Source organism: Lathamus discolor, chromosome W (assembly GCF_037157495.1).
Source record: "Lathamus discolor isolate bLatDis1 chromosome W, bLatDis1.hap1, whole genome shotgun sequence".
Taxonomy (NCBI): Eukaryota; Metazoa; Chordata; class Aves; order Psittaciformes; family Psittacidae; genus Lathamus; species Lathamus discolor.
In genome coordinates, this window is record NC_088908.1 from 15,048,503 (window position 1) to 15,070,991 (window position 22,489).

The following is a 22,489-nucleotide window of genomic DNA, read 5'->3' on the forward strand; positions in this document are numbered from 1 at the left end:
CACAGAGATGGTGGATTCAACTGGTCTTTCAGGCAAAAAGGGAGGAGTGACAGCAATGTGTGTTGCAGAGTTGCAAAGCTCGCTGTGCGCTGAAGATGATCAGTGGGAACTTTCTGGACTGTCTCTTCTGCTCTTTTAGCATTGGCTAAAGGTTCCTGCTCTACTCTGCTTCTGCCCAGCAGAGAAAGGGCACAGAGATTTTGGATTCAATTGGACTTTGAGGTAGGAAAGTGCGGAGCGAGAGCAATATATGTGTCACAGTTGCAAAGCTGACTGCGTGCTGAAGATGCCCAGCCGGAGCTTTCACTCAGGGCTCTTCGGCTGTGGGAGCAGAGGCCAAGAGATCGTGTTCACCTGTCACTGCTGCTGTTCAAACAAGAGAGGGCGGGAGAGACCATGGATTCAAACGGATTATTAGGAGATGAAGTGAGGAGTGACAGCAATGTGTGTTTCAGAGTTGCAAAGCTCACTGTGCGCTGAAGATGATCTGCAAGGACTTTCCCTCCCTGCCCTTCGGAACTGGGAGCGGATTCCAAGCGCTCGTGCTCACCTGCCTCTGCTGCTCTTGAAACGAGAGTGGAGACCAGAAACGCTGGATTCAAATGCACTTTTAGGAGCTACAATGAGGAGTGACAACAGTGTGTGTGTCACAGTTGTAAAGCTCAGTGTGTTGAAGAAGCACAAGAGCAGCCTTCAGGCCTGTCTCTTCCACTGCCTTACAGATTGCAGACATTCCTGCTCACTCTGCTGCTCAGCAGAGTGCTGGCAACGGAGTTCTTGGATTGAAATGGTCTTTTAGGAGAAAGAGTGAAGAGTGACAGCAATGTTTGTGTCACAGTTTAAAGCTCACTGTGTGCTAAACATGATCAGGAGGAGCTTTTTTGCAAGGCTCTTCTGCTATTTTAGCCCAGTCTAAACATTCCTGCTCTACTCTCTCTGTTGCTGCTCAGCAGAGAGTGGGCACAGAGATGTTGGAATCAATAGGTCTTCCAGGCAGGAAAAGGAGGAGTTACAGCAATGTGTTTTGCAGAGTTGCAAAGCTCACTGTGTGCTGAAGATGCCCTGCAGGCGTTTCCCTGCTGGCCCTTCGTCTGTGGGATTAGAGTCCAAGCGCAGCTCCTCCCCTGTCACAACTCCTCTCGAAACGAGAGAGCGCACCAGAAACTTTGGATTCAAATGCACTTTTAGGAGATAAAGTGAGGAGTGACAGCAATGTTTGTGTCACAGTTTAAAGCTCACTGTGTGCAAAACATGATCAAGCAGGAGATTTTTTTCAAGGCTCTTCTGCTGTTTTAGGCAGGTCTAAAAATTCCTGCTCTAGTATCTCTGTTGCTGCTCAGCAGAGAGCGGGCACAGAGATGGTGGATTCAGCTGGTCTTTCAGGCAAAAAGGGAGGAGTGACAGCAATGTGTGTTGCAGAGTTGCAAAGCTCGCTGTGCGCTGAAGATGATCAGTGGGAACTTTCTGGACTGTCTCTTCTGCTCTTTTAGCATTGGCTAAAGGTTCCTGCTCTACTCTGCTTCTGCCCAGCAGAGAAAGGGCACAGAGTTTTGGATTCAATTGGACTTTGAGGTAGGAAAGTGCGGAGCGAGAGCAATATATGTGTCACAGTTGCAAAGCTGACTGCGTGCTGAAGATGCCCTGCCGGAGCTTTCACTCCGGGCTCTTCGGCTGTGGGAGCAGAGGCCAAGAGATCGTGTTCACCTGTCACTGCTGCTGTTCAAACGAGAGAGGGCGGGAGAGACCATGGATTCAAACGGATTATTAGGAGATGAAGTGAGGAGTGACAGCAATGTGTGTTTCAGAGTTGCAAAGCTCACTGTGCGCTGAAGATGATCTGCAAGGACTTTCCCTCCCTGCCCTTCGGAACTGGGAGCGGATTCCAAGCGCTCGTGCTCACCTGCCTCTGCTGCTCTTGAAACGAGAGTGGAGACCAGAAACGCTGGATTCAAATGCACTTTTAGGAGCTACAATGAGGAGTGACAACAGTGTGTGTGTCACAGTTGTAAAGCTCAGTGTGTTGAAGAAGCACAAGAGCAGCCTTCAGGCCTGTCTCTTCCACTGCCTTACAGATTGCAGACATTCCTGCTCACTCTGCTGCTCAGAAGAGTGCTGGCAACGGAGTTCTTGGATTGAAATGGTCTTTTAGGAGAAAGAGTGAAGAGTGACAGCAATGTTTGTGTCACAGTTTAAAGCTCACTGTGTGCTAAACATGATCAGGAGGAGCTTTTTTGCAAGGCTCTTCTGCTGTTTTAGCCCAGTCTAAACATTCCTGCTCTACTCTCTCTGTTGCTGCTCAGCAGAGAGTGGGCACAGAGATGTTGGAATCAATAGGTCTTCCAGGCAGGAAAAGGAGGAGTTACAGCAATGTGTTTTGCAGAGTTGCAAAGCTCACTGTGTGCTGAAGATGCCCTGCAGGCGTTTCCCTGCTGGCCCTTCGTCTGTGGGATTAGAGTCCAAGCGCAGCTCCTCCCCTGTCACAACTCCTCTCGAAACGAGAGAGCGCACAAGAAACTTTGGATTCAAATGCACTTTTAGGAGATAAAGTGAGGAGTGACAGCAATGTTTGTGTCACAGTTTAAAGCTCACTGTGTGCAAAACATGATCAAGCAGGAGATTTTTTTCAAGGCTCTTCTGCTGTTTTAGGCAGGTCTAAAAATTCCTGCTCTACTCTCTCTGTTGCTGCTCAGCAGAGAGCGGGCACAGAGATGGTGGATTCAGCTGGTCTTTCAGGCAAAAAGGGAGGAGTGACAGCAATGTGTGTTGCAGAGTTGCAAAGCTCGCTGTGCGCTGAAGATGATCAGTGGGAACTTTCTGGACTGTCTCTTCTGCTCTTTTAGCATTGGCTAAAGGTTCCTGCTCTACTCTGCTTCTGCCCAGCAGAGAAAGGGCACAGAGATTTTGGATTCAATTGGACTTTGAGGTAGGAAAGTGCGGAGCGAGAGCAATATATGTGTCACAGTTGCAAAGCTGACTGCGTGCTGAAGATGCCCTGCCGGAGCTTTCACTCCGGGCTCTTCGGCTGTGGGAGCAGAGGCCAAGAGATCGTGTTCACCTGTCACTGCCGCTGTTCAAACGAGAGAGGGCGGGAGAGACCATGGATTCAAACGGATTATTAGGAGATGAAGTGAGGAGTGACAGCAATGTGTGTTTCAGAGTTGCAAAGCTCACTGTGCGCTGAAGATGATCTGCAAGGACTTTCCCTCCCTGCCCTTCGGAACTGGGAGCGGATTCCAAGCGCTCGTGCTCACCTGCCTCTGCTGCTCTTGAAACGAGAGTGGAGACCAGAAACGCTGGATTCAAATGCACTTTTAGGAGCTACAATGAGGAGTGACAACAGTGTGTGTGTCACAGTTGTAAAGCTCAGTGTGTTGAAGAAGCACAAGAGCAGCCTTCAGCCTGTCTCTTCCACTGCCTTACAGATTGCAGACATTCCTGCTCACTCTGCTGCTCAGCAGAGTGCTGGCAACGGAGTTCTTGGATTGAAATGGTCTTTTAGGAGAAAGAGTGAAGAGTGACAGCAATGTTTGTGTCACAGTTTAAAGCTCACTGTGTGCTAAACATGATCAGGAGGAGCTTTTTTGCAAGGCTCTTCTGCTGTTTTAGCCCAGTCTAAACATTCCTGCTCTACTCTCTCTGATGCTGCTCAGCAGAGAGTGGGCACAGAGATGTTGGAATCAATTGGTCTTCCAGGCAGGAGAAGGAGGAGTTACAGCAATGTGTTTTGCAGAGTTGCAAAGCTCACTGTGTGCTGAAGATGCCCTGCAGGCGTTTCCCTGCTGGCCCTTCGTCTGTGGTATTAGAGTCCAAGCGCTGCTCCTCCCCTGTCACAACTCCTCTCGAAACGAGAGAGCGCACAAGAAACTTTGGATTCAAATGCACTTTTAGGAGATAAAGTGAGGAGTGACAGCAATGTTTGTGTCACAGTTTAAAGCTCACTGTGTGCAAAACATGATCAAGCAGGAGATTTTTTTCAAGGCTCTTCTGCTGTTTTAGGCAGGTCTAAAAATTCCTGCTCTACTATCTCTGTTGCTGCACAGCAGAGAGCGGGCACAGAGATGGTGGATTCAGCTGGTCTTTCAGGCAAAAAGGGAGGAGTGACAGCAATGTGTGTTGCAGAGTTGCAAAGCTCGCTGTGCGCTGAAGATGATCAGTGGGAACTTTCTGGACTGTCTCTTCTGCTCTTTTAGCTTTGGCTAAAGGTTCCTGCTCTACTCTGCTTCTGCCCAGCAGAGAAAGGGCACAGAGTTTTGGATTCAATTGGACTTTGAGGTAGGAAAGTGCGGAGCGAGAGCAATATATGTGTCACAGTTGCAAAGCTGACTGCGTGCTGAAGATGCCCTGCCGGAGCTTTCACTCCGGGCTCTTCGGCTGTGGGAGCAGAGGCCAAGAGATCGTGTTCACCTGTCACTGCTGCTGTTCAAACGAGAGAGGGCGGGAGAGACCATGGATTCAAACGGATTATTAGGAGATGAAGTGAGGAGTGACAGCAATGTGTGTTTCAGAGTTGCAAAGCTCACTGTGCGCTGAAGATGATCTGCAAGGACTTTCCCTCCCTGCCCTTCGGAACTGGGAGCGGATTCCAAGCGCTCGTGCTCACCTGCCTCTGCTGCTCTTGAAACGAGAGTGGAGACCAGAAACGCTGGATTCAAATGCACTTTTAGGACCTACAATGAGGAGTGACAACAGTGTGTGTGTCACAGTTGTAAAGCTCAGTGTGTTGAAGAAGCACAAGAGCAGCCTTCAGGCCTGTCTCTTCCACTGCCTTACAGATTGCAGACATTCCTGCTCACTCTGCTGCTCAGCAGAGTGCTGGCAACGGAGTTCTTGGATTGAAATGGTCTTTTAGGAGAAAGAGTGAAGAGTGACAGCAATGTTTGTGTCACAGTTTAAAGCTCACTGTGTGCTAAACATGATCAGGAGGAGCATTTTTGCAAGGCTCTTCTGCTGTTTTAGCCCAGTCTAAACATTCCTGCTCTACTCTCTCTGTTGCTGCTCAGCAGAGAGTGGGCACAGAGATGTTGGAATCAATAGGTCTTCCAGGCAGGAAAAGGAGGAGTTACAGCAATGTGTTTTGCAGAGTTGCAAAGCTCATTGTGTGCTGAAGATGCCCTGCAGGCGTTTCCCTGCTGGCCCTTCGTCTGTGGGATTAGAGTCCAAGCGCTGCTCCTCCCCTGTCACAACTCCTCTCCAAACGAGAGAGCGCACCAGAAACTTTGGATTCAAATGCACTTTTAGGAGATAAAGTGAGGAGTGACAGCAATGTTTGTGTCACAGTTTAAAGCTCACTGTGTGCAAAACATGATCAAGCAGGAGATTTTTTTCAAGGCTCTTCTGCTGTTTTAGGCAGGTCTAAAAATTCCTGCTCTACTCTCTCTGTTGCTGCTCAGCAGAGAGCGGGCACAGAGATGGTGGATTCAGCTGGTCTTTCAGGCAAAAAGGGAGGAGTGACAGCAATGTGTGTTGCAGAGTTGCAAAGCTCGCTGTGCGCTGAAGATGATCAGTGGGAACTTTCTGGACTGTCTCTTCTGCTCTTTTAGCATTGGCTAAAGGTTCCTGCTCTACTCTGCTTCTGCCCAGCAGAGAAAGGGCACAGAGATTTTGGATTCAATTGGACTTTGAGGTAGGAAAGTGCGGAGCGAGAGCAATATATGTGTCACAGTTGCAAAGCTGACTGCGTGCTGAAGATGCCCTGCCGGAGCTTTCACTCCGGGCTCTTCGGCTGTGGGAGCAGAGGCCAAGAGATCGTGTTCACCTGTCACTGCTGCTGTTCAAACGAGAGAGGGCGGGAGAGACCATGGATTCAAACGGATTATTAGGAGATGAAGTGAGGAGTGACAGCAATGTGTGTTTCAGAGTTGCAAAGCTCACTGTGCGCTGAAGATGATCTGCAAGGACTTTCCCTCCCTGCCCTTCGGAACTGGGAGCGGATTCCAAGCGCTCGTGCTCACCTGCCTCTGCTGCTCTTGAAACGAGAGTGGAGACCAGAAACGCTGGATTCAAATGCACCTTTAGGAGCTACAATGAGGAGTGACAACATTGTGTGTGTCAAAGTTGTAAAGCTCAGTGTGTTGAAGAAGCACAAGAGCAGCCTTCAGGCCTGTCTCTTCCACTGCCTTACAGATTGCAGACATTCCTGCTCACTCTGCTGCTCAGCAGAGTGCTGGCAACGGAGTTCTTGGATTGAAATGGTCTTTTAGGAGAAAGAGTGAAGAGTGACAGCAATGTTTGTGTCACAGTTTAAAGCTCACTGTGTGCTAAACATGATCAGGAGGAGCTTTTTTGCAAGGCTCTTCTGCTGTTTTAGCCCAGTCTAAACATTCCTGCTCTACTCTCTCTGATGCTGCTCAGCAGAGAGTGGGCACAGAGATGTTGGAATCAATTGGTCTTCCAGGCAGGAGAAGGAGGAGTTACAGCAATGTGTTTTGCAGAGTTGCAAAGCTCACTGTGTGCTGAAGATGCCCTGCAGGAGTTTCCCTGCTGGCCCTTCGTCTGTGGGATTAGAGTCCAAGCGCTGCTCCTCCCCTGTCACAACTCCTCTCCAAACGAGAGAGCGCACCAGAAACTGGATTCAAATGCACTTTTAGGAGATAAAGTGAGGAGTGACAGCAATGTTTGTGTCACAGTTTAAAGCTCACTGTGTGCAAAACATGATCAAGCAGGAGATTTTTTTCAAGGCTCTTCTGCTGTTTTAGGCAGGTCTAAAAATTCCTGCTCTACTCTCTCTGTTGCTGCTCAGCAGAGAGCGGGCACAGAGATGGTGGATTCAGCTGGTCTTTCAGGCAAAAAGGGAGGAGTGACAGCAATGTGTGTTGCAGAGTTGCAAAGCTCGCTGTGCGCTGAAGATGATCAGTGGGAACTTTCTGGACTGTCTCTTCTGCTCTTTTAGCATTGGCTAAAGGTTCCTGCTCTACTCTGCTTCTGCCCAGCAGAGAAAGGGCACAGAGATTTTGGATTCAATTGGACTTTGAGGTAGGAAAGTGCGGAGCGAGAGCAATATATGTGTCACAGTTGCAAAGCTGACTGCGTGCTGAAGATGCCCTGCCGGAGCTTTCACTCCGGGCTCTTCGGCTGTGGGAGCAGAGGCCAAGAGATCGTGTTCACCTGTCACTGCTGCTGTTCAAACGAGAGAGGGCGGGAGAGACCATGGATTCAAACGGATTATTAGGAGATGAAGTGAGGAGTGACAGCAATGTGTGTTTCAGAGTTGCAAAGCTCACTGTGCGCTGAAGATGATCTGCAAGGACTTTCCCTCCCTGCCCTTCGGAACTGGGAGCGGATTCCAAGCGCTCGTGCTCACCTTCCTCTGCTGCTCTTGAAACGAGAGTGGAGACCAGAAACGCTGGATTCAAATGCACTTTTAGGAGCTACAATGAGGAGTGACAACAGTGTGTGTGTCACAGTTGTAAAGCTCAGTGTGTTGAAGAAGCACAAGAGCAGCCTTCAGGCCTGTCTCTTCCACTGCCTTACAGATTGCAGACATTCCTGCTCACTCTGCTGCTCAGCAGAGTGCTGGCAACGGAGTTCTTGGATTGAAATGGTCTTTTAGGAGAAAGAGTGAAGAGTGACAGCAATGTTTGTGTCACAGTTTAAAGCTCACTGTGTGCTAAACATGATCAGGAGGAGCTTTTTTGCAAGGCTCTTCTGCTGTTTTAGCCCAGTCTAAACATTCCTGCTCTACTCTCTCTGTTGCTGCTCAGCAGAGAGTGGGCACAGAGATGTTGGAATCAATAGGTCTTCCAGGCAGGAAAAGGAGGAGTTACAGCAATGTGTTTTGCAGAGTTGCAAAGCTCATTGTGTGCTGAAGATGCCCTGCAGGCGTTTCCCTGCTGGCCCTTCGTCTGTGGGATTAGAGTCCAAGCGCTGCTCCTCCCCTGTCACAACTCCTCTCCAAACGAGAGAGCGCACCAGAAACTTTGGATTCAAATGCACTTTTAGGAGATAAAGTGAGGAGTGACAGCAATGTTTGTGTCACAGTTTAAAGCTCACTGTGTGCAAAACATGATCAAGCAGGAGATTTTTTTCAAGGCTCTTCTGCTGTTTTAGGCAGGTCTAAAAATTCCTGCTCTACTATCTCTGTTGCTGCTCAGCAGAGAGCGGGCACAGAGATGGTGGATTCAGCTGGTCTTTCAGGCAAAAAGGGAGGAGTGACAGCAATGTGTGTTGCAGAGTTGCAAAGCTCGTTGTGCGCTGAAGATGATCAGTGGGAACTTTCTGGACTGTCTCTTCTGCTCTTTTAGCATTGGCTAAAGGTTCCTGCTCTACTCTGCTTCTGCCCAGCAGAGAAAGGGCACAGAGATTTTGGATTCAATTGGACTTTGAGGTAGGAAAGTGCGGAGCGAGAGCAATATATGTGTCACAGTTGCAAAGCTGACTGCGTGCTGAAGATGCCCTGCTGGAGCTTTCACTCCGGGCTCTTCGGCTGTGGGAGCAGAGGCCAAGAGATCGTGTTCACCTGTCACTGCTGCTGTTCAAACGAGAGAGGGCGGGAGAGACCATGGATTCAAACGGATTATTAGGAGATGAAGTGAGGAGTGACAGCAATGTGTGTTTCAGAGTTGCAAAGCTCACTGTGCGCTGAAGATGATCTGCAAGGACTTTCCCTCCCTGCCCTTCGGAACTGGGAGCGGATTCCAAGCGCTCGTGCTCACCTGCCTCTGCTGCACTGGAAACGAGAGTGGAGACCAGAAACGCTGGATTCAAATGCACTTTTAGGAGCTACAATGAGGAGTGACAACAGTGTGTGTGTCAAAGTTGTAAAGCTCAGTGTGTTGAAGAAGCACAAGAGCAGCCTTCAGCCTGTCTCTTCCACTGCCTTACAGATTGCAGACATTCCTGCTCACTCTGCTGCTCAGCAGAGTGCTGGCAACGGAGTTCTTGGATTGAAATGGTCTTTTAGGAGAAAGAGTGAAGAGTGACAGCAATGTTTGTGTCACAGTTTAAAGCTCACTGTGTGCTAAACATGATCAGGAGGAGCTTTTTTGCAAGGCTCTTCTGCTGTTTTAGCCCAGTCTAAACATTCCTGCTCTACTCTCTCTGATGCTGCTCAGCAGAGAGTGGGCACAGAGATGTTGGAATCAATTGGTCTTCCAGGCAGTAGAAGGAGGAGTTACAGCAATGTGTTTTGCAGAGTTGCAAAGCTCACTGTGTGCTGAAGATGCCCTGCAGGAGTTTCCCTGCTGGCCCTTCGTCTGTGGTATTAGAGTCCAAGCGCTGCTCCTCCCCTGTCACAACTGCTCTCGAAACGAGAGAGCGCACCAGAAACGTTGGATTCAAATGCACTTTTAGGAGATAAAGTGAGGAGTGACAGCAATGTTTGTGTCACAGTTTAAAGCTCACTGTGTGCAAAACATGATCAAGCAGGAGATTTTTTTCAAGGCTCTTCTGCTGTTTTAGGCAGGTCTAAAAATTCCTGCTCTACTCTCTCTGTTGCTGCTCAGCAGAGAGCGGGCACAGAGATGGTGGATTCAGCTGGTCTTTCAGGCAAAAAGGGAGGAGTGACAGCAATGTGTGTTGCAGAGTTGCAAAGCTCGCTGTGCGCTGAAGATGATCAGTGGGAACTTTCTGGACTGTCTCTTCTGCTCTTTTAGCATTGGCTAAAGGTTCCTGCTCTACTCTGCTTCTGCCCAGCAGAGAAAGGGCACAGAGATTTTGGATTCAATTGGACTTTGAGGTAGGAAAGTGCGGAGCGAGAGCAATATATGTGTCACAGTTGCAAAGCTGACTGCGTGCTGAAGATGCCCTGCCGGAGCTTTCACTCCGGGCTCTTCGGCTGTGGGAGCAGAGGCCAAGAGATCGTGTTCACCTGTCACTGCTGCTGTTCAAACGAGAGAGGGCGGGAGAGACCATGGATTCAAACGGATTATTAGGAGATGAAGTGAGGAGTGACAGCAATGTGTGTTTCAGAGTTGCAAAGCTCACTGTGCGCTGAAGATGATCTGCAAGGACTTTCCCTCCCTGCCCTTCGGAACTGGGAGCGGATTCCAAGCGCTCGTGCTCACCTGCCTCTGCTGCTCTTGAAACGAGAGTGGAGACCAGAAACGCTGGATTCAAATGCACTTTTAGGAGCTACAATGAGGAGTGACAACAGTGTGTGTGTCACAGTTGTAAAGCTCAGTGTGTTGAAGAAGCACAAGAGCAGCCTTCAGCCTGTCTCTTCCACTGCCTTACAGATTGCAGACATTCCTGCTCACTCTGCTGCTCAGCAGAGTGCTGGCAACGGAGTTCTTGGATTGAAATGGTCTTTTAGGAGAAAGAGTGAAGAGTGACAGCAATGTTTGTGTCACAGTTTAAAGCTCACTGTGTGCTAAACATGATCAGGAGGAGCTTTTTTGCAAGGCTCTTCTGCTGTTTTAGCCCAGTCTAAACATTCCTGCTCTACTCTCTCTGATGCTGCTCAGCAGAGAGTGGGCACAGAGATGTTGGAATCAATTGGTCTTCCAGGCAGGAGAAGGAGGAGTTACAGCAATGTGTTTTGCAGAGTTGCAAAGCTCACTGTGTGCTGAAGATGCCCTGCAGGCGTTTCCCTGCTGGCCCTTCGTCTGTGGTATTAGAGTCCAAGCGCTGCTCCTCCCCTGTCACAACTCCTCTCGAAACGAGAGAGCGCACAAGAAACTTTGGATTCAAATGCACTTTTAGGAGATAAAGTGAGGAGTGACAGCAATGTTTGTGTCACAGTTTAAAGCTCACTGTGTGCAAAACATGATCAAGCAGGAGATTTTTTTCAAGGCTCTTCTGCTGTTTTAGGCAGGTCTAAAAATTCCTGCTCTACTATCTCTGTTGCTGCACAGCAGAGAGCGGGCACAGAGATGGTGGATTCAGCTGGTCTTTCAGGCAAAAAGGGAGGAGTGACAGCAATGTGTGTTGCAGAGTTGCAAAGCTCGCTGTGCGCTGAAGATGATCAGTGGGAACTTTCTGGACTGTCTCTTCTGCTCTTTTAGCATTGGCTAAAGGTTCCTGCTCTACTCTGCTTCTGCCCAGCAGAGAAAGGGCACAGAGTTTTGGATTCAATTGGACTTTGAGGTAGGAAAGTGCGGAGCGAGAGCAATATATGTGTCACAGTTGCAAAGCTGACTGCGTGCTGAAGATGCCCTGCCGGAGCTTTCACTCCGGGCTCTTCGGCTGTGGGAGCAGAGGCCAAGAGATCGTGTTCACCTGTCACTGCTGCTGTTCAAACGAGAGAGGGCGGGAGAGACCATGGATTCAAACGGATTATTAGGAGATGAAGTGAGGAGTGACAGCAATGTGTGTTTCAGAGTTGCAAAGCTCACTGTGCGCTGAAGATGATCTGCAAGGACTTTCCCTCCCTGCCCTTCGGAACTGGGAGCGGATTCCAAGCGCTCGTGCTCACCTGCCTCTGCTGCTCTTGAAACGAGAGTGGAGACCAGAAACGCTGGATTCAAATGCACCTTTAGGAGCTACAATGAGGAGTGACAACATTGTGTGTGTCAAAGTTGTAAAGCTCAGTGTGTTGAAGAAGCACAAGAGCAGCCTTCAGGCCTGTCTCTTCCACTGCCTTACAGATTGCAGACATTCCTGCTCACTCTGCTGCTCAGCAGAGTGCTGGCAACGGAGTTCTTGGATTGAAATGGTCTTTTAGGAGAAAGAGTGAAGAGTGACAGCAATGTTTGTGTCACAGTTTAAAGCTCACTGTGTGCTAAACATGATCAGGAGGAGCTTTTTTGCAAGGCTCTTCTGCTGTTTTAGCCCAGTCTAAACATTCCTGCTCTACTCTCTCTGATGCTGCTCAGCAGAGAGTGGGCACAGAGATGTTGGAATCAATTGGTCTTCCAGGCAGGAGAAGGAGGAGTTACAGCAATGTGTTTTGCAGAGTTGCAAAGCTCACTGTGTGCTGAAGATGCCCTGCAGGAGTTTCCCTGCTGGCCCTTCGTCTGTGGGATTAGAGTCCAAGCGCTGCTCCTCCCCTGTCACAACTCCTCTCGAAACGAGAGAGCGCACCAGAAACTTTGGATTCAAATGCACTTTTAGGAGATAAAGTGAGGAGTGACAGCAATGTTTGTGTCACAGTTTAAAGCTCACTGTGTGCAAAACATGATCAAGCAGGAGATTTTTTTCAAGGCTCTTCTGCTGTTTTAGGCAGGTCTAAAAATTCCTGCTCTACTATCTCTGTTGCTGCTCAGCAGAGAGCGGGCACAGAGATGGTGGATTCAGCTGGTCTTTCAGGCAAAAAGGGAGGAGTGACAGCAATGTGTGTTGCAGAGTTGCAAAGCTCGCTGTGCGCTGAAGATGATCAGTGGGAACTTTCTGGACTGTCTCTTCTGCTCTTTTAGCATTGGCTAAAGGTTCCTGCTCTACTCTGCTTCTGCCCAGCAGAGAAAGGGCACAGAGATTTTGGATTCAATTGGACTTTGAGGTAGGAAAGTGCGGAGCGAGAGCAATATATGTGTCACAGTTGCAAAGCTGACTGCGTGCTGAAGATGCCCTGCCGGAGCTTTCACTCCGGGCTCTTCGGCTGTGGGAGCAGAGGCCAAGAGATCGTGTTCACCTGTCACTGCTGCTGTTCAAACGAGAGAGGGCGGGAGAGACCATGGATTCAAACGGATTATTAGGAGATGAAGTGAGGAGTGACAGCAATGTGTGTTTCAGAGTTGCAAAGCTCACTGTGCGCTGAAGATGATCTGCAAGGACTTTCCCTCCCTGCCCTTCGGAACTGGGAGCGGATTCCAAGCGCTCGTGCTCACCTTCCTCTGCTGCTCTTGAAACGAGAGTGGAGACCAGAAACGCTGGATTCAAATGCACTTTTAGGAGCTACAATGAGGAGTGACAACAGTGTGTGTGTCACAGTTGTAAAGCTCAGTGTGTTGAAGAAGCACAAGAGCAGCCTTCAGGCCTGTCTCTTCCACTGCCTTACAGATTGCAGACATTCCTGCTCACTCTGCTGCTCAGCAGAGTGCTGGCAACGGAGTTCTTGGATTGAAATGGTCTTTTAGGAGAAAGAGTGAAGAGTGACAGCAATGTTTGTGTCACAGTTTAAAGCTCACTGTGTGCTAAACATGATCAGGAGGAGCTTTTTTGCAAGGCTCTTCTGCTGTTTTAGCCCAGTCTAAACATTCCTGCTCTACTCTCTCTGTTGCTGCTCAGCAGAGAGTGGGCACAGAGATGTTGGAATCAATAGGTCTTCCAGGCAGGAAAAGGAGGAGTTACAGCAATGTGTTTTGCAGAGTTGCAAAGCTCACTGTGTGCTGAAGATGCCCTGCAGGAGTTTCCCTGCTGGCCCTTCGTCTGTGGGATTAGAGTCCAAGCGCTGCTCCTCCCCTGTCACAACTTTTCTCGAAACGAGAGAGCGCACCAGAAACTTTGGATTCAAATGCACTTTTAGGAGATAAAGTGAGGAGTGACAGCAATGTTTGTGTCACAGTTTAAAGCTCACTGTGTGCAAAACATGATCAAGCAGGAGATTTTTTTCAAGGCTCTTCTGCTGTTTTAGGCAGGTCTAAAAATTCCTGCTCTACTATCTCTGTTGCTGCTCAGCAGAGAGCGGGCACAGAGATGGTGGATTCAGCTGGTCTTTCAGGCAAAAAGGGAGGAGTGACAGCAATGTGTGTTGCAGAGTTGCAAAGCTCGCTGTGCGCTGAAGATGATCAGTGGGAACTTTCTGGACTGTCTCTTCTGCTCTTTTAGCTTTGGCTAAAGGTTCCTGCTCTACTCTGCTTCTGCCCAGCAGAGAAAGGGCACAGAGTTTTGGATTCAATTGGACTTTGAGGTAGGAAAGTGCGGAGCGAGAGCAATATATGTGTCACAGTTGCAAAGCTGACTGCGTGCTGAAGATGCCCTGCCGGAGCTTTCACTCCGGGCTCTTCGGCTGTGGGAGCAGAGGCCAAGAGATCGTGTTCACCTGTCACTGCTGCTGTTCAAACGAGAGAGGGCGGGAGAGACCATGGATTCAAACGGATTATTAGGAGATGAAGTGAGGAGTGACAGCAATGTGTGTTTCAGAGTTGCAAAGCTCACTGTGCGCTGAAGATGATCTGCAAGGACTTTCCCTCCCTGCCCTTCGGAACTGGGAGCGGATTCCAAGCGCTCGTGCTCACCTGCCTCTGCTGCTCTTGAAACGAGAGTGGAGACCAGAAACGCTGGATTCAAATGCACTTTTAGGACCTACAATGAGGAGTGACAACAGTGTGTGTGTCACAGTTGTAAAGCTCAGTGTGTTGAAGAAGCACAAGAGCAGCCTTCAGGCCTGTCTCTTCCACTGCCTTACAGATTGCAGACATTCCTGCTCACTCTGCTGCTCAGCAGAGTGCTGGCAACGGAGTTCTTGGATTGAAATGGTCTTTTAGGAGAAAGAGTGAAGAGTGACAGCAATGTTTGTGTCACAGTTTAAAGCTCACTGTGTGCTAAACATGATCAGGAGGAGCTTTTTTGCAAGGCTCTTCTGCTGTTTTAGCCCAGTCTAAACATTCCTGCTCTACTCTCTCTGATGCTGCTCAGCAGAGAGTGGGCACAGAGATGTTGGAATCAATTGGTCTTCCAGGCAGGAGAAGGAGGAGTTACAGCAATGTGTTTTGCAGAGTTGCAAAGCTCACTGTGTGCTGAAGATGCCCTGCAGGAGTTTCCCTGCTGGCCCTTCGTCTGTGGGATTAGAGTCCAAGCGCTGCTCCTCCCCTGTCACAACTCCTCTCCAAACGAGAGAGCGCACCAGAAACTGGATTCAAATGCACTTTTAGGAGATAAAGTGAGGAGTGACAGCAATGTTTGTGTCACAGTTTAAAGCTCACTGTGTGCAAAACATGATCAAGCAGGAGATTTTTTTCAAGGCTCTTCTGCTGTTTTAGGCAGGTCTAAAAATTCCTGCTCTACTCTCTCTGTTGCTGCTCAGCAGAGAGCGGGCACAGAGATGGTGGATTCAGCTGGTCTTTCAGGCAAAAAGGGAGGAGTGACAGCAATGTGTGTTGCAGAGTTGCAAAGCTCGCTGTGCGCTGAAGATGATCAGTGGGAACTTTCTGGACTGTCTCTTCTGCTCTTTTAGCATTGGCTAAAGGTTCCTGCTCTACTCTGCTTCTGCCCAGCAGAGAAAGGGCACAGAGATTTTGGATTCAATTGGACTTTGAGGTAGGAAAGTGCGGAGCGAGAGCAATATATGTGTCACAGTTGCAAAGCTGACTGCGTGCTGAAGATGCCCTGCCGGAGCTTTCACTCCGGGCTCTTCGGCTGTGGGAGCAGAGGCCAAGAGATCGTGTTCACCTGTCACTGCTGCTGTTCAAACGAGAGAGGGCGGGAGAGACCATGGATTCAAACGGATTATTAGGAGATGAAGTGAGGAGTGACAGCAATGTGTGTTTCAGAGTTGCAAAGCTCACTGTGCGCTGAAGATGATCTGCAAGGACTTTCCCTCCCTGCCCTTCGGAACTGGGAGCGGATTCCAAGCGCTCGTGCTCACCTTCCTCTGCTGCTCTTGAAACGAGAGTGGAGACCAGAAACGCTGGATTCAAATGCACTTTTAGGAGCTACAATGAGGAGTGACAACAGTGTGTGTGTCACAGTTGTAAAGCTCAGTGTGTTGAAGAAGCACAAGAGCAGCCTTCAGGCCTGTCTCTTCCACTGCCTTACAGATTGCAGACATTCCTGCTCACTCTGCTGCTCAGCAGAGTGCTGGCAACGGAGTTCTTGGATTGAAATGGTCTTTTAGGAGAAAGAGTGAAGAGTGACAGCAATGTTTGTGTCACAGTTTAAAGCTCACTGTGTGCTAAACATGATCAGGAGGAGCTTTTTTGCAAGGCTCTTCTGCTGTTTTAGCCCAGTCTAAACATTCCTGCTCTACTCTCTCTGTTGCTGCTCAGCAGAGAGTGGGCACAGAGATGTTGGAATCAATAGGTCTTCCAGGCAGGAAAAGGAGGAGTTACAGCAATGTGTTTTGCAGAGTTGCAAAGCTCACTGTGTGCTGAAGATGCCCTGCAGGAGTTTCCCTGCTGGCCCTTCGTCTGTGGGATTAGAGTCCAAGCGCTGCTCCTCCCCTGTCACAACTCCTCTCCAAACGAGAGAGCGCACCAGAAACTTTGGATTCAAATGCACTTTTAGGAGATAAAGTGAGGAGTGACAGCAATGTTTGTGTCACAGTTTAAAGCTCACTGTGTGCAAAACATGATCAAGCAGGAGATTTTTTTCAAGGCTCTTCTGCTGTTTTAGGCAGGTCTAAAAATTCCTGCTCTACTATCTCTGTTGCTGCTCAGCAGAGAGCGGGCACAGAGATGGTGGATTCAGCTGGTCTTTCAGGCAAAAAGGGAGGAGTGACAGCAATGTGTGTTGCAGAGTTGCAAAGCTCGCTGTGCGCTGAAGATGATCAGTGGGAACTTTCTGGACTGTCTCTTCTGCTCTTTTAGCATTGGCTAAAGGTTCCTGCTCTACTCTGCTTCTGCCCAGCAGAGAAAGGGCACAGAGATTTTGGATTCAATTGGACTTTGAGGTAGGAAAGTGCGGAGCGAGAGCAATATATGTGTCACAGTTGCAAAGCTGACTGCGTGCTGAAGATGCCCTGCTGGAGCTTTCACTCCGGGCTCTTCGGCTGTGGGAGCAGAGGCCAAGAGATCGTGTTCACCTGTCACTGCTGCTGTTCAAACGAGAGAGGGCGGGAGAGACCATGGATTCAAACGGATTATTAGGAGATGAAGTGAGGAGTGACAGCAATGTGTGTTTCAGAGTTGCAAAGCTCACTGTGCGCTGAAGATGATCTGCAAGGACTTTCCCTCCCTGCCCTTCGGAACTGGGAGCGGATTCCAAGCGCTCGTGCTCACCTGCCTCTGCTGCACTGGAAACGAGAGTGGAGACCAGAAACGCTGGATTCAAATGCACTTTTAGGAGCTACAATGAGGAGTGACAACAGTGTGTGTGTCAAAGTTGTAAAGCTCAGTGTGTTGAAGAAGCACAAGAGCAGCCTTCAGCCTGTCTCTTCCACTGCCTTACAGATTGCAGACATTCCTGCTCACTCTGCTGCTCAGCAGAGTGCTGGCAACGGAGTTCTTGGATTGAAATGGTCTTTTAGGAGAAAGAGTGAAGAGTGACAGCAATGTTTGTGTCACAGTTTAAAGCTCACTGTGTGCTAAACATGATCAGGAGGAGCTTTTTTGCAAGGCTCTTCTGCTGTTTTAGCCCAGTCTAAACATTCCTGCTCTACTCTCTCTGATGCTGCTCAGCAGAGAGTGGGCACAGAGATGTTGGAATCAATTGGTCTTCCAGGCAGGAGAAGGAGGAGTTACAGCAATGTGTTTTGCAGAGTTGCAAAGCTCACTGTGTGCTGAAGATGCCCTGCAGGAGTTTCCCTGCTGGCCCTTCGTCTGTGGTATTAGAGTCCAAGCGCTGCTCCTCCCCTGTCACAACTGCTCTCGAAACGAGAGAGCGCACCAGAAACGTTGGATTCAAATGCACTTTTAGGAGATAAAGTGAGGAGTGACAGCAATGTTTGTGTCACAGTTTAAAGCTCACTGTGTGCAAAACATGATCAAGCAGGAGATTTTTTTCAAGGCTCTTCTGCTGTTTTAGGCAGGTCTAAAAATTCCTGCTCTACTCTCTCTGTTGCTGCTCAGCAGAGAGCGGGCACAGAGATGGTGGATTCAGCTGGTCTTTCAGGCAAAAAGGGAGGAGTGACAGCAATGTGTGTTGCAGAGTTGCAAAGCTCGCTGTGCGCTGAAGATGATCAGTGGGAACTTTCTGGACTGTCTCTTCTGCTCTTTTAGCATTGGCTAAAGGTTCCTGCTCTACTCTGCTTCTGCCCAGCAGAGAAAGGGCACAGAGATTTTGGATTCAATTGGACTTTGAGGTAGGAAAGTGCGGAGCGAGAGCAATATATGTGTCACAGTTGCAAAGCTGACTGCGTGCTGAAGATGCCCTGCCGGAGCTTTCACTCCGGGCTCTTCGGCTGTGGGAGCAGAGGCCAAGAGATCGTGTTCACCTGTCACTGCTGCTGTTCAAACGAGAGAGGGCGGGAGAGACCATGGATTCAAACGGATTATTAGGAGATGAAGTGAGGAGTGACAGCAATGTGTGTTTCAGAGTTGCAAAGCTCACTGTGCGCTGAAGATGATCTGCAAGGACTTTCCCTCCCTGCCCTTCGGAACTGGGAGCGGATTCCAAGCGCTCGTGCTCACCTGCCTCTGCTGCTCTTGAAACGAGAGTGGAGACCAGAAACGCTGGATTCAAATGCACTTTTAGGAGCTACAATGAGGAGTGACAACAGTGTGTGTGTCACAGTTGTAAAGCTCAGTGTGTTGAAGAAGCACAAGAGCAGCCTTCAGCCTGTCTCTTCCACTGCCTTACAGATTGCAGACATTCCTGCTCACTCTGCTGCTCAGCAGAGTGCTGGCAACGGAGTTCTTGGATTGAAATGGTCTTTTAGGAGAAAGAGTGAAGAGTGACAGCAATGTTTGTGTCACAGTTTAAAGCTCACTGTGTGCTAAACATGATCAGGAGGAGCTTTTTTGCAAGGCTCTTCTGCTGTTTTAGCCCAGTCTAAACATTCCTGCTCTACTCTCTCTGATGCTGCTCAGCAGAGAGTGGGCACAGAGATGTTGGAATCAATTGGTCTTCCAGGCAGGAGAAGGAGGAGTTACAGCAATGTGTTTTGCAGAGTTGCAAAGCTCACTGTGTGCTGAAGATGCCCTGCAAAAGTTTCCCTGCTGGCCCTTCGTCTGTGGGATTAGAGTCCAAGCGCTGCTCCTCCCCTGTCACAACTGCTCTCGAAACGAGAGAGCGCACCAGAAACTTTGGATTCAAATGCACTTTTAGGAGATAAAGTGAGGAGTGACAGCAATGTTTGTGTCACAGTTTAAAGCTCACTGTGTGCAAAACATGATCAAGCAGGAGATTTTTTTCAAGGCTCTTCTGCTGTTTTAGGCAGGTCTAAAAATTCCTGCTCTACTATCTCTGTTGCTGCTCAGCAGAGAGCGGGCACAGAGATGGTGGATTCAGCTGGTCTTTCAGGCAAAAAGGGAGGAGTGACAGCAATGTGTGTTGCAGAGTTGCAAAGCTCGCTGTGCGCTGAAGATGATCAGTGGGAACTTTCTGGACTGTCTCTTCTGCTCTTTTAGCATTGGCTAAAGGTTCCTGCTCTACTCTGCTTCTGCCCAGCAGAGAAAGGGCACAGAGATTTTGGATTCAATTGGACTTTGAGGTAGGAAAGTGCGGAGCGAGAGCAATGTATGTGTCACAGTTGCAAAGCTGACTGTGTGCTGAAGATGCCCTGCCGGAGCTTTCACTCCGGGCTCTTCGGCTGTGGGAGCAGAGGCCAAGAGATCGTGTTCACCTGTCACTGCTGCTGTTCAAACGAAAGAGGGCGGGAGAGACCATGGATTCAAACGGATTATTAGGAGATGAAGTGAGGAGTGACAGCAATGTGTGTTTCAGAGTTGCAAAGCTCACTGTGCGCTGAAGATGATCTGCAAGGACTTTCCCTCCCTGCCCTTCGGAACTGGGAGCGGATTCCAAGCGCTCGTGCTCACCTGCCTCTGCTGCACTGGAAACGAGAGTGGAGACCAGAAACGCTGGATTCAAATGCACTTTTAGGAGCTACAATGAGGAGTGACAACAGTGTGTGTGTCAAAGTTGTAAAGCTCAGTGTGTTGAAGAAGCACAAGAGCAGCCTTCAGCCTGTCTCTTCCACTGCCTTACAGATTGCAGACATTCCTGCTCACTCTGCTGCTCAGCAGAGTGCTGGCAACGGAGTTCTTGGATTGAAATGGTCTTTTAGGAGAAAGAGTGAAGAGTGACAGCAATGTTTGTGTCACAGTTTAAAGCTCACTGTGTGCTAAACATGATCAGGAGGAGCTTTTTTGCAAGGCTCTCCTGCTGTTTTAGCCCAGTCTAAACATTCCTGCTCTACTCTCTCTGATGCTGCTCAGCAGAGAGTGGGCACAGAGATGTTGGAATCAATTGGTCTTCCAGGCAGGAAAAGGAGGAGTTACAGCAATGTGTTTTGCAGAGTTGCAAAGCTCATTGTGTGCTGAAGATGCCCTGCAGGAGTTTCCCTGCTGGCCCTTCGTCTGTGGGATTAGAGTCCAAGCGCTGCTCCTCCCCTGTCACACCTCCTCTCCAAACGAGAGAGCGCACCAGAAACTTTGGATTCAAATGCACTTTTAGGAGATAAAGTGAGGAGTGACAGCAATGTTTGTGTCACAGTTTAAAGCTCACTGTGTGCAAAACATGATCAAGCAGGAGATTTTTTTCAAGGCTCTTCTGCTGTTTTAGGCAGGTCTAAAAATTCCTGCTCTACTCTCTCTGTTGCTGCTCAGCAGAGAGCGGGCACAGAGATGGTGGATTCAGCTGGTCTTTCAGGCAAAAAGGGAGGAGTGACAGCAATGTGTGTTGCAGAGTTGCAAAGCTCGCTGTGCGCTGAAGATGATCAGTGGGAACTTTCTGGACTGTCTCTTCTGCTCTTTTAGCATTGGCTAAAGGTTCCTGCTCTACTCTGCTTCTGCCCAGCAGAGAAAGGGCACAGAGATTTTGGATTCAATTGGACTTTGAGGTAGGAAAGTGCGGAGCGAGAGCAATATATGTGTCACAGTTGCAAAGCTGACTGCGTGCTGAAGATGCCCTGCCGGAGCTTTCACTCCGGGCTCTTCGGCTGTGGGAGCAGAGGCCAAGAGATCGTGTTCACCTGTCACTGCTGCTGTTCAAACGAGAGAGGGCGGGAGAGACCATGGATTCAAACGGATTATTAGGAGATGAAGTGAGGAGTGACAGCAATGTGTGTTTCAGAGTTGCAAAGCTCACTGTGCGCTGAAGATGATCTGCAAGGACTTTCCCTCCCTGCCCTTCGGAACTGGGAGCGGATTCCAAGCGCTCGTGCTCACCTGCCTCTGCTGCACTGGAAACGAGAGTGGAGACCAGAAACGCTGGATTCAAATGCACTTTTAGGAGCTACAATGAGGAGTGACAACAGTGTGTGTGTCAAAGTTGTAAAGCTCAGTGTGTTGAAGAAGCACAAGAGCAGCCTTCAGCCTGTCTCTTCCACTGCCTTACAGATTGCAGACATTCCTGCTCACTCTGCTGCTCAGCAGAGTGCTGGCAACGGAGTTCTTGGATTGAAATGGTCTTTTAGGAGAAAGAGTGAAGAGTGACAGCAATGTTTGTGTCACAGTTTAAAGCTCACTGTGTGCTAAACATGATCAGGAGGAGCTTTTTTGCAAGGCTCTTCTGCTGTTTTAGCCCAGTCTAAACATTCCTGCTCTACTCTCTCTGATGCTGCTCAGCAGAGAGTGGGCACAGAGATGTTGGAATCAATTGGTCTTCCAGGCAGGAAAAGGAGGAGTTACAGCAATGTGTTTTGCAGAGTTGCAAAGCTCATTGTGTGCTGAAGATGCCCTGCAGGAGTTTCCCTGCTGGCCCTTCGTCTGTGGGATTAGAGTCCAAGCGCTGCTCCTCCCCTGTCACACCTCCTCTCCAAACGAGAGAGCGCACCAGAAACTTTGGATTCAAATGCACTTTTAGGAGATAAAGTGAGGAGTGACAGCAATGTTTGTGTCACAGTTTAAAGCTCACTGTGTGCAAAACATGATCAAGCAGGAGATTTTTTTCAAGGCTCTTCTGCTGTTTTAGGCAGGTCTAAAAATTCCTGCTCTACTCTCTCTGTTGCTGCTCAGCAGAGAGCGGGCACAGAGATGGTGGATTCAGCTGGTCTTTCAGGCAAAAAGGGAGGAGTGACAGCAATGTGTGTTGCAGAGTTGCAAAGCTCGCTGTGCGCTGAAGATGATCAGTGGGAACTTTCTGGACTGTCTCTTCTGCTCTTTTAGCATTGGCTAAAGGTTCCTGCTCTACTCTGCTTCTGCCCAGCAGAGAAAGGGCACAGAGATTTTGGATTCAATTGGACTTTGAGGTAGGAAAGTGCGGAGCGAGAGCAATATATGTGTCACAGTTGCAAAGCTGACTGCGTGCTGAAGATGCCCTGCCGGAGCTTTCACTCCGGGCTCTTCGGCTGTGGGAGCAGAGGCCAAGAGATCGTGTTCACCTGTCACTGCTGCTGTTCAAACGAGAGAGGGCGGGAGAGACCATGGATTCAAACGGATTATTAGGAGATGAAGTGAGGAGTGACAGCAATGTGTGTTTCAGAGTTGCAAAGCTCACTGTGCGCTGAAGATGATCTGCAAGGACTTTCCCTCCCTGCCCTTCGGAACTGGGAGCGGATTCCAAGCGCTCGTGCTCACCTGCCTCTGCTGCACTGGAAACGAGAGTGGAGACCAGAAACGCTGGATTCAAATGCACTTTTAGGAGCTACAATGAGGAGTGACAACAGTGTGTGTGTCAAAGTTGTAAAGCTCAGTGTGTTGAAGAAGCACAAGAGCAGCCTTCAGCCTGTCTCTTCCACTGCCTTACAGATTGCAGACATTCCTGCTCACTCTGCTGCTCAGCAGAGTGCTGGCAACGGAGTTCTTGGATTGAAATGGTCTTTTAGGAGAAAGAGTGAAGAGTGACAGCAATGTTTGTGTCACAGTTTAAAGCTCACTGTGTGCTAAACATGATCAGGAGGAGCTTTTTTGCAAGG